The sequence below is a fragment of the Delphinus delphis genome, chromosome 11 (genome assembly GCF_949987515.2).
Source record: "Delphinus delphis chromosome 11, mDelDel1.2, whole genome shotgun sequence".
Classification (NCBI taxonomy): Eukaryota; Metazoa; Chordata; class Mammalia; order Artiodactyla; family Delphinidae; genus Delphinus; species Delphinus delphis.
The window spans coordinates 45,376,718-45,394,134 of record NC_082693.1 but is presented as its reverse complement, the minus strand read 5'-3'; the positions used below and the strand labels follow the sequence as shown (position 1 = coordinate 45,394,134).

The 17,417-nt window shown below is 39.3% G+C and overlaps 1 protein-coding gene and 1 long non-coding RNA gene across 4 annotated transcripts in view; one reads left to right on the top strand and one right to left on the bottom strand.

Annotated features, from left to right (window-relative positions):
• Positions 1 to 17,417, bottom strand: part of ATP23 (ATP23 metallopeptidase and ATP synthase assembly factor homolog) — a 97,124-nt gene that overhangs the window by 22,759 nt on the left and 56,948 nt on the right. The gene's annotated exons all lie outside the window — the stretch shown is intronic.
• LOC132433835 (uncharacterized) lies at positions 2,053 to 5,434 on the top strand. Its single transcript, XR_009521215.1, has 3 exons — positions 2,053 to 2,348; positions 3,860 to 3,985; positions 5,054 to 5,434. It is a non-coding gene; the product is annotated as an uncharacterized lncRNA (long non-coding RNA).

Here is a 17,417-nt window from a genome sequence, read left to right as displayed (position 1 = left end):
AAGAGAACTTCTAAGGTTGAGAGGAGCATATGATTTATGTAAGAAATGTATCTAATTCATAAAGGTTCAAGAGACATTGAGGATTATGAACAGTACCTATGTGTCATAGGTGCTCAATAAGTATCTAAATTGAGTGAGATGCTAGGATTACTCATTTGAAAAATAATATTATGAACACCTTCTATGTACATAGACTACTAAAGCTGTAACAAAAAAAAGCTACTTTTTATTGAGCTCACCTGCAATACATTATTTCTAATCCCTACCACAACCCTGCAAAATAAATATTGTTATCACTATATTTTTCAGATAAAGAAAGTGGGCTCAGCGAAACTGAATAATCCAGGACCACACAACTAGCTCTTAATCTAGTTAGAGGACTAAAATATACACATATGGAAAACTAGACCATTTCAAGTTAGTGTAATTAGTCTGGAATTCTCAGGGAAGGCTAGATAGAAAAGATGGGGCCTGAAATGGACCACAGACTGTAAACATTTGAAATACTATTCAGCTATATGAATAAGCAAAAAAATGCAAATTAAAAGCTCTCATTTCCCCGCACCAAATTAGCAAACATTTTTTCAATGTTCATTGCTGAAAGCAACAGAGAGAAAACTAGAAAATTGTACACCAAGATATGATCAGTTGTTGTCTAGGTATCAGAATATTTTTATTATTTTTCCAAATTTTCCTAATGTTCTACAATAAGCATGTATTACCTTTATAATCAGAAAGGTATACTTTAAAAAAATTGAGTAGCCTTTGGATGGCATATATGTTAACTTCATCCATTTATACTATAAAGACATAGGAGTGGAATGGGACGGCATTAGGGGAGAGAGAGGGAAGTGCAAATACAAATTACTAAGGTAAAAAGAGAAAAATAATCACCACAAAGAAATGAGAACATGGGCAAAGACTTAGCTATAAGGATTTTCATTTCTCCATTGCAGTACTAATTAAGAACAAAAAGGATAGAAACTGTTTGAACAAAAAGTGCAATGGAAAACATACAACCATGTTGTTTTTTAAATGAAATATGTTCATAAAAGCTTTTTAGGTTACAAAATAGCATGTACAAGCTGGAAATTTATTATATGCACAGAGAGGGTCTGGAAGACTGCTGCAAAGTGTTTTTAGTGGTTGTTTCTGGGTGGATATGTAACCGAGCAGGACCCTATGGGGCCTTCCCAGGACGGACCCCCTCCCCCATATCCTCGCTGTAGCTCCTCTGAAATACCTAGATAATAGTATCTGATGCACACTTCCTGAGTTACAGATGCTAAAACCACCACCAAATGGAAGAAATTACTTGATGATGATGAGCCCCCAGACCCTATAGGCCCCTAAGGATTGATAATGTTAACCGCCCTATTAGCTCAACATCAACCAGAGAATTGTGCAGGACCTGATCACATACCCTGCAACCAGTCTCCCTCACCTGGCTTTTAAAAATGCTTTGCAGAAACCCTTCCGGGAGTTCAGGGTATTTTGAGCAGGAGCTCTGTCCCTTCTCCTTGCTGGGCCCTGCAACATACCTTTCTCTGCTCCAAACTCCCACGTTTTGGTTTGGGCTCACTGTGCATCAGGCACATGAGCGAAAGATGAAATTTGGGAGTTTTGTTTTGTTTGCACCTGTGTGTGCTTGCCTTCATTCTCTAAAGCAAAAATAGTTGTTTTATAGTAAGTTGTTTGAAGCTGCTTAAATAAATCACAGCAACAAATGAAGTTGCATATAACTTTAAAGTGCTTTCTAGCTTTGTTTTTTCGCAACTAATAAATCCACTTCTCCAGGGCCGCCAAAACTTGGGGGACATTATAGCCTTTCCTTAGTGATCCAGTCATTTTGAATACAGGGAAAGAACAAAACAATCTCCACCACTCTCCGCGTGAACACGCCACACTCGGCCCGGTAATCGCACACCGCTGGGAAACGCAACCCACCAACAAACACACCTACTTCCAGCTGGAGTCAGCCCTCCGAACCCGGAAGTGAATGGGAGAAGGCACGCAGCATTCTGGGAAGATTTAAAGGAGCCGGGTTGGTGTGGCTGGCTGTTACCGGGGCAACCAGAGGGGCTTGGCGGTTATCCGCGGTTTGGCGCCGTTAGCTGGACAGTCTGAGACGCTCAGAGGCCATGTGGGATGAGCGAAGAGGGAAGAAGGGCCCTTTCAGGAGACAGTTGTCCTGTCAGGTTATCTAGTCGTGCCCTAGGCGGGAGCGCCAGCTCTGAGAATCTGGGTCACGACCCCCTTCTTCTTTCAGCCTTTCGGCCAAATGAAGTAGCCCAGCGGCTCCTGACTGTCATTTCTTTACTTTACTTTTCTGCCTCCTCTCAGAAAATGTAAGTTAAGAATTTCTGATTAACACTGTAATGTGTTCTAATATCAACATAAAATTCTTGTTTAAGGACATTTTATGGGGCCACAAATTGAGAACTTAAAATTCACACTCAAATTGTAGACTGCCCCTTGAGATATGGTAAGGGCATAAGGATTTTAGATGAAGAAATTTTGGGGAAATTACTTTCCCCAAAAGGAATTTTTGAATTCCGTTAGGGAAATAATGTGAATATTTTTTTCCATGTAATGAACAGAAAATAGAGTGTGTGGGATTAATCACTTGTAACAGTGATCACAGTGTAATTCTGGCCACAAAGGGACATTAATTACCACCCTCCTCCCTCTCCATGCTAAACTCCCCCATTTATGTTCCAGCTAACTTTTAATTTCTGCAGTACTACGCTTTTTCAAGTCTGCTCCTTTTGCAAATGGTAAAAATGCTCTTCCTTGCCTTAATTTTCTTCGTTCAAATCCTCATTTAGGTATTATGTCCTTTACAGTCCTTCCCTGGGACTTTTGTCCACCTCCCATTCAAGATAGAGTATGCTCTTCTTTATGAACATTTGCATATTTATCATAGTAATTATGATTCATTTAGTGACATCTGTTCTTCCAACTTTGGAGACCTCCTTGTGGGCAGGGCATATTTTATATTTATCTCAATTGCATTGAGGCTCGGCTCATTTGGTTCTCAACAGATATTTGTTGGATAAACGTAAACTACCTTTGTTAACTAGTCTAAAGGAATGTGAACTAAAATGAAATAAACAAGGGTAACCACTGAAATAAATTAATTAATTAATTAAATTGAGGACTTTTTTTTGGCTGTGCGGGGTCTTAGTTGCAGCACATGGGATCTTCGTTGCCCCATGCGGGATCTTTAGCTGCGGTATGCGGGATCTAGTTCCCTGACCAGGGATCAAACCCCGCACCCGCTGCATTGGGAGCGCGGTCTTAACTGTGGACCACCAGGGAAGTCCTGAGGATATATATATATTTTTGGCTTTGTTGGGTCTTTGTTGCTGCGCACAGGCTTTCTCTAGTTATGGAGAGTGGGGGCTACCCTTCGTTGCGGTGTGCGGGCTTCTCATTGTGGTGGCTTCTCTTGTTGTGGAGCACGGGCTCTAGGCGCACGGGCTTCAGTAGTTGTGGCTCACGGGCTCAGTAGTTGTGGCTCATGGGCTCTAGAGCACAGGCTCAGTAGTTGTGGTGCACAGGCTTAGTTGCTCTGTGGCATGTGGGATCTTCCCGGACCAGGGCTCAAACCCGTGTCCCCTGCATTGTCAGGCAGATTCTTAACCACTGAGCCACCAGGGAAGCCCCTGAGGATATTTTTTAAAAGAAGAAAATAAAACTCACCAGTCATCCAGAAGTAACTTAAAATTTTCATATATTACATATGTTATTTTCTCTGCATAAATAGTTTTTGCATAGTTGAGTATATTTGGGGAAAACCATTTTAAGTCCTGCTTTTTCACATGTATATGATATAATTCTGTTACTAAAATCTTAGCAACAAAGACAGCATTGAAGACCTTAATGTAAATCATCTGTAATGAGTTGAAGAAACGGGATGAAGTGGACGCAGCATATGAAGACAATTCTTTCAAGAAGTTTGGCTGTAAAGGAGAAGAGAAAGGTCAGTAGCCGGAGGAGAATGGCAAGTGAAAGAAAAATGTTAGTTTCTCTGTAAGGAGAACAGACAGTGATGTTTGTTAGTATAAGAGAAAAAAACCTGGTAGTTAAAGATATTGCCAACAAAGAGAATAACTGATTGAATGATTCCATAAAGAAAGAGGAGATGACAGGGAGATCAGCTCGGTGCTTTGTGACCGCCTGGAGGGGTGGGATAGGGAGGGTGGGAGGCAGGGAGACGCAAGAGGGAAGAGATATGGGAACATATGTATATGTATAACTGATTCACTTTGTTATAAAGCAGAACCTAACACACCATTGTAAAGCAATTATACCCCAATAAAGATGTAAAAAAAAAAAGAGGAGATGAGATCCATAGATCAGGTACATAAATTAGCTTAGATAGGAGGCAGAACTAGGAAAGAGGATGTCAAGGTGGGTATGGATGTTAGTAATTTTTAAACTATTGAAAATCGGCAGAAGAGTAACAAAAATATGTCAAAAGATATATATAAAAATGGCCAATAAATAGGTACGTTCAGCCACATTAGCTAAAAATATAAATGGCATATTAAATGCCTATTAAATTGGCAAAGATTAAAAAGAAATTAGTATATGCATTGGGCAAGTGTTCAGTGAAACAAGCATTGCAGGTGGGGATAGAAATTCGTACATGTCCCCCTTCCCCAGGCATTTTAGAAATATGTATCAAAATCCTTAAAATATATACTTTAACTAAGCAACTATACTTCCAGGATGTTCTCAAAAGGAAATAATCAAAACTGCATACGTGTGTTAAGCTGGGTGGAGTTCATTTCAGTTTATCCACCAAAAAAGACAGGTTAAATATATTACACCCATACTTCTTAGACTTGGATAATATTGTTGCAGATAAGAGAAGTTCACTCATACTAGTTTAAGAGCATCCGCAGGTTATCTAGGAAGGGAATGTAGAGTTGCAGTCTGACTGACTACCCTGATACGCAGTTAGTGGGATGCTTTGTACCATTTAAAATGATGATGTAGGGCTTCCCTGGTGGCGCAGTGGCTAAGAATCTGTCTGCCAATGCAGGGGACACGGGTTCGAGCCCTAATCCGGGAAGATCCCACATCCGCGGAGCAACTAAGCCCGTGCACCACAACTACTGAGCCTATGCTCTACAGCCTGCGAGCCACAACTACTGAGCCCATGTGCCACAACTACTGAAGCCCTCATGCCTAGAGCCCGTGATCTGCAACAAGAGAAGCCACCGCAATGAGAAGCCCACACACCGCAATGAAGAGCAGCCCCCGCTCGCTGCAACTAGAGAAAGCCCACACGCAGCAACGAAGACCCAACACAGTCCCCAAAAATAAATAAATAAATAATTTTTTTAAAAAAGACAATATTTGAGGGCTTCCCTGGTGGCGCAGTGGTTGAGAGTCCGCCTGCCGATGCAGGGGACACGGGTTCGTGCCCCGGTCTGGGAAGATCCCACATGCCGCGGAGCGGCTAGGCCCGTGAGCCATGGCCACTGAGACTGCGCGTCCGGAGCCTGTGCTCCGCAATGGGAGAGGCCACAACAGTGAGAGGCCCGCGTACTGCAAAAAAAAAAAAAAAATTACTACATGGGAAAACAACAACAACAAAAACAACGCTCACACACACACACATATAGCATAATTGAAGTTGAAGCAACAACCCAAGAGAAAATGTTTGCAACATATATGACAAATGTGTATGTCATTAATACACAAAGAGGTCTTACATGTCAATAAAAAGGTTCAACACCCTAACAGGCAAACCTGGTAGAGAACATGAACAAGCAAACAACACACACACACACTCTACAAATGGCTAATAAGCATAGGAGAATATTTTTATTCTTGCTAGTTATGAAATACAAAAAATCCCAACAATGAGATGACATGTTTTCATTGGATTAGCAAAGCTACAAAGGTTGGTGTTGGCAGAGAAGTGAAAGAGGGTCCTGTGGGAATATAAGTATGCTCAGCCTTTCTGAGTGCAATCTGGCAACATGTATCAAAATGTTAAATATGTATACTTTGAACCAGCAGTGATACTTCTAGGAATGAATTCAGAGGTGATAATCAGGCAAATCAGAAAATGACTTGTTATGATATTAGTTAAAAATTAGAAACAACTTAAAGTTTTATAAGTAAGAGACTAAATATACTTTTGAGTGAAAAGAGCTAGTTACAAAGCATCATGTTCATTGTGATCCTATTTATATAAATAGGTAAGTGCACATAGAAGTAATATTTAACAAAATGTTAGTAATGGAAATCTCTGGTGGGATTGCGAGTGACTTTCAAGGTTACGTAAAAGCGAGACGAGCATGAACTCCTATGTATCTGCACTCAGCTTCAGTTGACACCCTTGTTTATATTCCAACCTACTCCCTCTCCCACCCCAATTTTTGAAGTAAATCCAAAACATTTTATCTGTAAATATTTTAATACGGGGACTTCCCTGGTGGCCTAGCAGCTAGGATTCCAGGCTTTCACTGGTTGGGAACTGAGATCCTGCAAGCCGTGCGGCGCGGCCAAAAATAAATAAATAAATATATACATATATATATATATATATATATATATATATGTATATATATATTAATATGTACCTCTAAAAGACAAGGATGCTTTTAAAACATAATCTTTTCTTTTTTTTTTGGCCGCGCTGTGTATCTTGCAGGATCTTAGTTCCCTGACCAGGGATGGAACCCGGGCCCTTGGCAGTGAAAGCACAGAGCCCTAACCCTAACCCTAACCCAGAGCCCTAAATTCCCTGGACCTCCAGGGAATTCTCTAAAACATAATCTTGATACCATTATCACACTAAAAAGAAAAAATCCTAACAATTTCTTCATAAGATCAATTATATCCAATCAGTGTTCCAATTTTTTACTTTATACATCATTTTACAGTTAGATTGAGATCCAGACATTCCAATCGGTTCACATTTTTCCTAATCTATAGATTCTCCCTCCCTCCTCTTTTTTTTTTTTTCTTGTAATTTATTTGGGGAAGTAACTGGGCTGTTTGAGCTTAGGAGTTTTGAGAGTAGGCCTGACCCTAACATTTACAGACCTGGGACAGTAGTACAAATGGAGCCCGAAATAACATATATCTTAAGTATTTAAATGCTATAACTCCAGCTAACAGTTAAATATGTTCTATGATCCTTCCTTGACAAATAAACCCTCTTAGACCTGGAAGGCCAAGTTAGAATTTCGAATTCTCAGACTCCTTAGAGTTCCTCACTGGATTGTTGTTGTACAGGAGAGCTGGCCTGTGGCCCACAGGCTGTCCCATTCTCTTTCCACCCCTGGCTCCATCTCCTTCTCAAGGACACCCTGCCCACCCCTCCTGCCCCCACCCCTCCTCCCACCCACATCTCTAAGCTCAATCTACATCTTCTGCAAACAGCTACCCCTGGCTGCACAGTCAAACCTTGGGAAGATGAACTAAAGAAGAGACCCACGCAGGCCCTGAAAACAGGCGTAGGTTGTATAAAGTGAGAAGTTCAGGTTCTAGGGAGCCAGAACATGGTCTGGAAGGGGCAGTGGCATATCCCCTTGGTCCCGTGGACTTCCTGCCCCATCTGAAAGGACGCAGCTAGAGGAGGGCGCGAGTAGGGCCCCTTGCGGGAGTCTAAAGACCATACTTCAATAAAGTTCCCCACAATAAAGCTCTCACATCCCCAGAATGTTATTAAATACGTTTCTTTGTCCCCTCTGTTTCCTGTAAATTGATACTTAGATCTAGGAGCTTGATCAGATTTCAGATTCAATGTTTTTGTCAAGAATATTTTGTGAGTTTTGTGTACACCCATCAGGAGGCACAAAAAATCTGGTTGTCTTTTTAAATGGGTTAAAATAAAGTGCACAAATCTTAACTGTTCAGTTCGTTTTAGCAATTGTGTACATCCATGTAGTTTACTCCCAAAACAAGATATAGAATATTTCCATCACCCCAGAAAGTTACCTCCTGAGTCTTTACAGTCAATTCCCCTCCACCCGCAGAGCCAACCACTTTCTCGCTTCCATCCCCATAGACACTTTTGCCTGTTCTTGGACTTTATGCCAATGGAATTATACAGCATGTACTCTTTTGTGTTGTTTGTTAACATATTACCTTTTAACTTTATCCATGTTGTTGATATACCAGTTCACTAGTTCATCCTTTTTATTGCTGAGTATTATTTCATTATATGAATGTACCATAATTTATCTTTTCTCCTGTTTATAGATATTAGGGTTGTTTCCAGTTTGGGGCTATTATGAATAAGGTGTCTATGAACATTTTTATACATATTGTCTTATGGGCATTTCATTTTTTCTGGGTAAATACTTAGGAGTGAAAATGATTTTTTAACTTTAAAAAAGACTGCCAAACAGTTCTTAAAAGTGGTTGTACCATTTTACATTTCTGTCAACAATGTATGAGAGTTCCAGTTGCTTCACATCCTCTCCAACATTTAGTGTTGGCAATTTTTTTGGTTTATAGTTGTCTCTCTTTTTATATTGTTAGCAGCTATTGATAATCATTACCTTGACACATTAATGTATTTGGGTTTACAAAATGGTGTTATTCTATAATTCACTTATATGCTGAAATGCTTCTATAAGGAGAAAATTTCAAAGACAAAGAAACTTCCCTTCAAATCTATTTGGTTCCCCTGAAATACAGTTCATATAGGAAAGGCAGGATTAACACAATTCTTTCTATTTACCAATTTTCAAAATTATGAGCTGGTTCTCTCACATCTATCAAAGATTGACAGTGAGAGGTCTTTTTTTTTAAGTATCATTTTAGTATCATTATTTACTTATTTAAACTCATGTATTTAAATATTTGATGTGTAAAAAAGATAAGTAAAAAATAATTAAATATTTGATGTGTTTAATCTTTCTCAATTATCATTCTTATTGTTGCTCAAATTGTCCTGTCTTTAGCCAGTGGGAATCTCTTCTGATTAGCTCCTGAGTCCTTTGACACAACTCTCTAAGTCTCTGATAGCTTCCTTGCCTTCTAAATGACAAGATGTTCCAGACTCATCTTCAGCATTTCCTGCCCCAGACATGGAACCAGCCATTTCTCCAAGGAACCCTGGTTCTTTTGAGTGGGAAATGGTTATTTTAGAGGCCACAATGTGCTAAAGACGTTTATTGCTACTGAGTGGTTCATTGTTTCTAGACCTTTCCAGTTAGTGGAGCTAGGAAATGTGTCCTTGTTGGTTAAAGATACAACGCAACATGAGTTTATACTAATATGTCCAATTCAAAATCAGGACCACCCGCATCAATCTCAAATCTGTATCTGCTTTCACCCATGCCTAAACTACAACAATTGCTCATTTGCTTTATCCCACCACGTACAAACAACAGTCTCAGAGCAACAGTCTTGGCACTACCACCACAGTATGATTACTGAAAACTGTTATTTGTTGGGGGCGGGGGTGGGCTTTTTGTAACTCCTTTTGTTATCAAGATATATTCTAATAGGGATGTGTAGTCAATTACAGTGTCTTAAAGTCACTTAGATTCCTCGTGTGATTATGCCACCAACTCAATACATAGTTAGGTTAATTTGTTTATTCTTGATTTCAATTTTTAGGCATTATTATTTTATTTATTTATTTATTTATTTTGCGGTACGCGGGCCTCTCACCGCTGCGGCCTCTCCCGCTGCGGAGCAACAGGCTCCGGACGCGCAGGCCCAGCGGCCATGGCCCACAGGCCCAGCCGCTCCGCGAAACGCGGGATCCCCCCGGACCCGGGCACGAACCCGTGTCCCCTGCATCGGCAGGCGGACTCTCAACCACTGCGCCACCAGGGAAGCCCAGGCATTATATTTTTTAATTTAACTTTGGTTTCTAACTATATAAAATATTTACATGGTTCTAAAGTCAAGTCTATAGGACAAAGGCTATTAGAAAAAAATCTAGCTTCTACCCCGTCCTGTCTGTGCTTATCCCTCCCTTGCCATATAAACAACCATTCATTTTACTGTTTATCCTTCTATTTTTAGATATATAAGCAATTATATTCTTTCTTTTAAAATAAATGGTATGCTACTGTGCAGTCAATTCACTCATTTAAAATGTAAATGTCCATTGACAGATGAATGGATAAAAAAGATGTGGTATAATTATACAATGGAATATTACTCAGCCATAAAAAAGAATGAAACAATGTCATCTGCCACATCATGGATGGACCTAGAGATTATCATACAAAGTGAAGTAAGCCAGTCAGAGAAAGACAATATCATATGATATCGCTTATATGTGGAATCTAAAAAAAATGATACAGGGGCTTCCCTGGTGGCGCAGTGGTTGAGAGTCCGCCTGCCGATGCAGGCGACACGGGTTCGTGCCCCGGTTGGGGAGGATCCCACATGCCGCGGAGCGGCTGGTCCCGTGGGCCATGGCCGCTAAGCCTGCGCGTCCGGAGCCTGTGCTCCACAATGGGAGAGGCCACAGCGGTGAGAGGCCCACGTACCGCAAAAAAAAAAAAAAAAAAAGATACAAATGAACTTATATACAAACCAGAAATAGACCCACAGACACAGAAGACAAACTTATGGTTACCAAAGGAGAAGTTGGGAGGGATAAATTAGGAGTTTGTGATTAACATATACACACTACTATATATAAAGTAGATAACCAACAAGGACCTACTGTATAGCACAGGGAACTATACTCAATATTCTGTAATAACTTATAAGGGAAAAGAATCTGTGGAAAATATATATATATATGTGTATAACTGAATCAGTTTGCTGTACACCTGAAACTAACATAACATTGTAAATCAACTATACTTCAATAAAAAATAAAAATAACGGTACAATTTAATGGTTTTTAGTATATTCACAAAGTTATGCAACAATCACCACAATTTTAGAACATTTTAATTATCCCCAAAAGACACCCTGCCTGCCTTAGTCATTCCCTCTCAATCCCCCCATCTTCCCTAGCCCTAAGTAACCACTCATCTATTGATACTTTGTCTCTACAGATTTGCTTATTCTGAATATTTCATATAAATGGAATCATACAATATGTGTTCTTTTGTGTTTGGCTTTTTTAATTTACCATAATGTTTTCAAGGTTCATCCACATTGTATGTGTATCAGTACTTTGTTCCTTTTTTATTGCGGAATATGTTCCATCGTATGGATACACCACATGTTACTTATCTATTCATCAGTTGATGGACATTTGGGTTGTTTCCACTTTTTGGCTATTGTGAATAATGCTGCTCTGAACATTTGTGTACAAGTTACTGTGTAGTGTAAGCTTATGTTTTCATTTCTCTTCAGTAGAATTGCTGGGTCATATGATAACCCCATGTTTAACATTTAGAGGAACTGCCAGACTGTTTTCCAAAGCAGCTGTACCATTTTACATTCCCACCAGCAATGTGAGTTCCAATTTCTCCACATTCCTGCCACATTTGTTCTTACCCATCTTTTTTATTATAGCCATCCTAGTGGGAGTGAGATGTTAATTCACTGTGGGGTTTTTTTGTTTGTTTGTTTTTGTTTATTTTTTGGCTGCATTGGGTCTTCATTGCTGCGTGTGGGCTTTCTCTAGTTGCAGCTAACGCGGGCTACTCTTCGTTGCAGCGCATGGGCTTCTCATTGCAGTGGCTTCTCTTGTCGTGGAGCACGGGCTCTAGGCACGCAGGCTTCAGTAGTTGTGGCACGCAGGCTCAGTAGTTGTGGCGCACGGGCTTAGTTGCTCTGCGGCATGTGGGATCTTCCTGGACCAGGGATCAAACCCATGTCCCCTGTGTTGGCAGGTGGATTCTTAACCACTGCACCACCAGGGAAGTCCCACTCATTGTGGTTTTGATTTGCATTTTCTAATACTAAAGATGCAGAGCATCTTTTTATGTGCTTATTGGCCATTTGTATATCTTCTTTGGAGAAATGTCAGTTCAAATCCTTCACCCAATTATCAATTGGGTTATTTGTCTTTCTATTGCTGTTATAAGAGTTCTTTATATCTTCTGGATACAAGTTCCTTATCAATGTGTGAGTTACAAATATTCTCTCCCATTCTGTTGTCTTTTCATTTTCTTGATGGTGTTCTTTGAAGCACAAAAGGTTTTTTTAATTGTTGTTATTTTGATGAAGTCTAATTTATCTACTTGTTCTTTTGTTGCTATATTTTGGGCATCATGTCTAAGAAGGCTTTGCATAACCCAAGGTCACAAAGATTTACTCTGGTGTTTTATTCTAAAAGTTTTATAGTTTTAGTTATTACATTTCGATCTATGATTCATAGTTATGAATTAATTTTTGTGTATGGCATGAGGTAGGGGTCTAACTTCATTCCTTTGCATGTGAATATTCAATTGTCCTAGCACCACCTGTTGAAAAGACTTTTCTATCCTTTCCCTGATTTAATTGTGTTGGCACCATTGTTGAAAATCAGTTGGCCATAAATGTAATGGTTTATTTCTGGACTCTCAATTTTATTCCATTGATCTATGTATCTACCCTTATGCCAGTGCCACACTGTCTTGATTACTGTAACTTTGTAGTAAATTTGAACTCAGGAACTGAGTCCTCCAACCATGTTCTTCTTTTTGAAGATTGTTTAGTTATTCTTGATTCCTTGCATTTCCATATAAATTATAAATTTCTGGGGAAAAAAAGCCAACTGGGATTTTGATAGGGATTGTGTTGAATTTGTAGGTAAATTTGGAAAGTATTGCCATCCATCTTAGCATTATTAAGTCTTCCAATCCATGAATATTTGATGTCTTTCAATTTATTCATGTCTTCTTTAATTTTATATATTTTTGTAGTTTTCAGAGTATAAGTTTTGCACTTTATGTTAAATTTATTCCTAAGTATTTTATTCTTTTTGATGCTATTGCAAAGGGAATTGTATTCTTTTTTTTTTTCAATTTTAGAAACTTGATCTATTTATTTTGGAATTTTGGATACATACTATCTCTTTTCAAGTCAATTCCAAAATTGAAATAAATAAAAACTATGATCCTATCCATAAAAATATTGAATCACTATATTTACCACTGAAATTAATATAATGCTGTAAATCAACTATACTTCAATTAAAAAGTAAAAAAAAATTATGATCCTGAGAAGGGGAACAATATAGCATTAGTATGGCAGGAAAATAAATGTTAAGGAATATCTGCTGTACAAGATCAAGTGAAGAGGTATTACAGGGCCTTCCCTGGTGGCACAGTGTTTAAGAATCCACCTGCCAATGCAGGGAACTCAGGTTCGAGCCCTGGTCTGGGAAGATCCCACATGCCACAGAGCAACTAAGCCCATGTGCTACATCTACTGAACCTGCGCTCTAGAGCCCGCGTGTCACAGCTACTGAGCCCGTGTGCCACAACTACTGAAGTGCACGCGCCTAGAGTCCGCGCTCCGCAACAAGAGAAGCCACGGCAATGAGAAGCCCGCGCACCACAACAAAGAGTAGCCCCCGCTGTCCGCAACTAGAGAAAGCCCGTGTGCAGCTACGAAGACCCAACACAGCCAAAAATAAATAAATAAATTTTTTTTTAAAAAAAAGAGGTATTACAGATGCATTTATAACTGTTTTCATACAATGTTATAACTGTCTAGTATCAGTGTTTCATCATTCCTTACTTAGGCCTCCAGCCTTCATTACTGTCCTTTACAAAGATTCATATAATTTAACAGAATTTTTTTTCTTAATTTCAAATCCCTCCTTGCTTTTTAACTTACCAGTAGAACTGAAGATCACTCCATTGTAGTAAATAAACATACTCCTCCTTCCTCTTTACAACTGCAATTATTTTCTTAGTTTATGGTTTAACTTCTTTACAAGGATTATATATTTATATGATTTAACAAAAAGTTGTTATTTTGGAATAAATTTTAAAAATAATGTTCCCATCAGATAATCACATTCATCACTAGTTAATTGATGCAACAAATGTTAATATATGAGATGGACTTCCCTGGTGGTCCAGCAGTTAAGACTCCGCACTCCGCACTTCCACAGGGGGCGCGGGTTGAATCCCTGGTCAGGGAGCTAAGATCCCACATGCCGCGAGGTACGGCCAAAATAATAATAATAATGATGATAATAATAATAATATATGAGAGGTGCTGATAATTGTCTGCCAGGTCACATCTTCTTCTAAGGGAACTTGCTTTGTGCACAGACTTTTTTCCCTAAAGGACCATTTACCGCACCATATAGCTACCTACCATCACCATCACTCATTGGGCGAGGGGATGTGGCACTATATCCAATATCAGTCCCCCTTCTCCCTTCTTCCATTCTTGTGGAAAATTTTATTTGTTTTAGGTATTTGTTTTATTTGTTAGATATCAGTGTCCAAATGCATTACTATACTTCCTCCTCAGCCTAAGAGGATTAATCTTGATTATTCTAAGTCATTCATGATAATTGCCATTTCCCTTGCCAACTCTGCCAATGAGATGCCAAGGGGAAATCTGCTGGAGGCCTTCTAAGAAAGTTGCTCTTTAAAAGGAACACATGATAGGCACAGTTTATTTCCTGTTTCCTGGTGTTGTCAACCCCTGAAGCTGTGGCAGACAACCTGGAATCATGAAAGAAGGCAGCTTCAGAGGAAAAGGTAACATGCTGAGGATGACAAAAAAAAAACAGAAAGATGGAAGGAACGTAGGTCCTTGATGAGGTCACTGAGGACATGCCCTTTCTCCAGATTGTTATATAAGATAGTAAATGTTTAAACAAATTTGAATTAGATTTTCTATTACTTTTGGCCAAGAGCATCACAACTGATAAAGCACATTTCTGACTCAAGAGTAGTCAATCCCTAGGCTGACAAGTTGGACACAGAAAAGTACAAGGTGTCACTCAATTACATTAATGCCAAGAATGGAGCTAAGGTCCACACATTTCTACTTAAATTTGGAAAAGTGAGTACCTTGGAAAATATCCCACTTCCTTAAAGAAAGATGTAGACCTTGACCCTTAGCCTAAACAGCATAATAGATACATTATACCACATTTTACCTGTCTGGCTACCCTTATAACAAACTAAAGAAGGAGACCCAAAACATGGTTCTAAAGTCAAAACTGTACACAAATGCTTATCCAGAGAAGTGTCATTATCTCTTATATTCCTTCCACTCTGTTACCACTCTCCCTCTATAGGTAAATTTCATTTGTTTCTGGTTTATTCTTTCAATATATCATTTTGTAAAAAATGAGCAGATACAGGTATATTATTTCCCCTTATTTGTAAAGGGTTTTTTTTAATTTATTTATTTTATTTATTTATTTTTGGCTGCGTTGGGTCTTTGTTGCTGTGTGCAGGCTTTCTCTAGTGGTGGGGAGCGGGGGCTACTCTTCGTTGTGGTGCGCGGGCTTCTCATTGCGGTGGCTTCTCTTGTTGCAGAGCACGGGCTCTAGGCGCCCGGGCTTGAGGAGCTATGGCACACAGGCTCAGTAGTTGTGGTGCACGGGCTTAGCTGCTCTGCGGCATGTGGGATCTTCCCAGACCAGGGCTCAAACCTGTGTCCCCTGCACTGGCAGGTGGATTCTTAACCACTGTGCCACCAGGGAAGCCCTATTTCTCCTTATTTCTTACCCCAAATGTAGCATACTATTTATTCTTTTTTGTTCTTTGCTTTTTTCACTGAACAGTAAATCCTGAAAATCACTCCATAAAAGCTGCCTGGTAGCCTATGATGGGTATAGCACTCTAGTATGTATATTCAGTCTGTCTCCTATGTATACATATTGAGGTTAGCTCCAACATTTTGCAATTACAAGTACACTGCGACATATAATCTTATGCATATGTAGTTTTGTATTGTTGGAGATGGTTCTTCAGGATAAATTCCTACAGAATTGGGTCAAAGGGTAAATTCATATGTAGTTTTCTTAGATATTGCCAAATTCCCTCTTCAAGACAAATACTGTATGAGTTCACTTATATGCGGAATCTAAAAAACAAAACAAATGAACACACATAACAAAACAGAAACAGAGTCATAGATGCAGAGAACAAACAGGTGGTTACCAGAGGAGAAGGGGGTGGAGGGAAGAAAGAAATAGATGAGGGAGATTAAGAGGTACAAACTTACAAGTGCAAAATAAATGAGTCATGAGTATGAAATGTACAGTGTGGGGAATATAGTCAATAACTAAGGATTATCTTTGTATGGTGACAAATCATAACTAGACTTATTGTGGTGATCATTTTGAAATGCAGAGAAAAAAATCACTATGTTGTGTGACAGGGAATAACATAGTGTCGTAGGTCAATTATACTTCAAAAGCAAACAAACATACAAACTTATAGGAAAAGAGATCAGATTTGTAGTTACCAGAGGTGGGTGAGAAGGGAGGGGGAATTGGATGAAAGCAGTCGAAAGGTATAAACTCCCAGTTATAAGATAAACAAGAACTAGGGATGTAACGTACACCATGATAAATACAATTAGCACTGCTCTATGTTATATATGAAAATTGTTAAGAGAGTAAATCCTGAGTTATCCTAACAAAAAAAATTTTTTTTTCTTTTTTTTTTTTTTTTTTTGTGGTACGCGGGCCTCTCACTGTTGCGGCCTCTCCTGTTGCAGAGCACAGGCTCCGGACGCGCAGGCTCAGCAGCCATGGCTCACGGGCCTAGCCGCTCCGCGGCATGCGGGATCTTCCCAGACTGGGGCACGAACCCACGTCCCCTGCATCAGCAAGCGGACTCTCAACCACTGCGCCACCAGGGAAGCCCCTATGTCTTTAATTTTGTACCTATATAAGATGATGGATGTTCACTAAACATATTATGATCATCATTTCATGATATACGTAAGTCAAATCATTCTACCTTAAACATATACAGTGCTGTATGTCAATAATATCTCAATAAAACTGGAAGAAAAATTAAAAATAATTAGTGATGATTTTAAATTAATTAAGGAATTAAAAATGTAAAAATACAACAACCATAACCATCATTCATGTCTATTTTTATATTCTAAAATTGATACTTTTCCCAAAAGAATTTTAGGTGGAAGTCCATAGACCTATAAGCACCCCTCGCATTCATGGTTTTCATTATGTGGATTTGGAACCACGTGAATTTTCTATTGGATTTCCTTTTTTTTTGGCAGCTATGCTTTGGAACAATGTGGTTGAAAACCTGGACAAAGGCATGGTGCAAGTCCGAAACTTGTAGTCAGTCTGGCTATCAGCCTGCAGCAGGCTACAATAGAAATGTAACCTGAGGACAACCACTCAAATTTACACCCACCCATCCCTGTCATTATCATTGTCTCAAAGACTAGGTGCTATTGTTTATCTTCCCTGCAACGTGTATCTTAGTTTCCTTTACATATTTTCGTCCTGTAAGAAAATAAGTTTCCACTTTTGGAAACTTTGGCACAAAGAAACAAGGAAATGCTAAACCTATGGG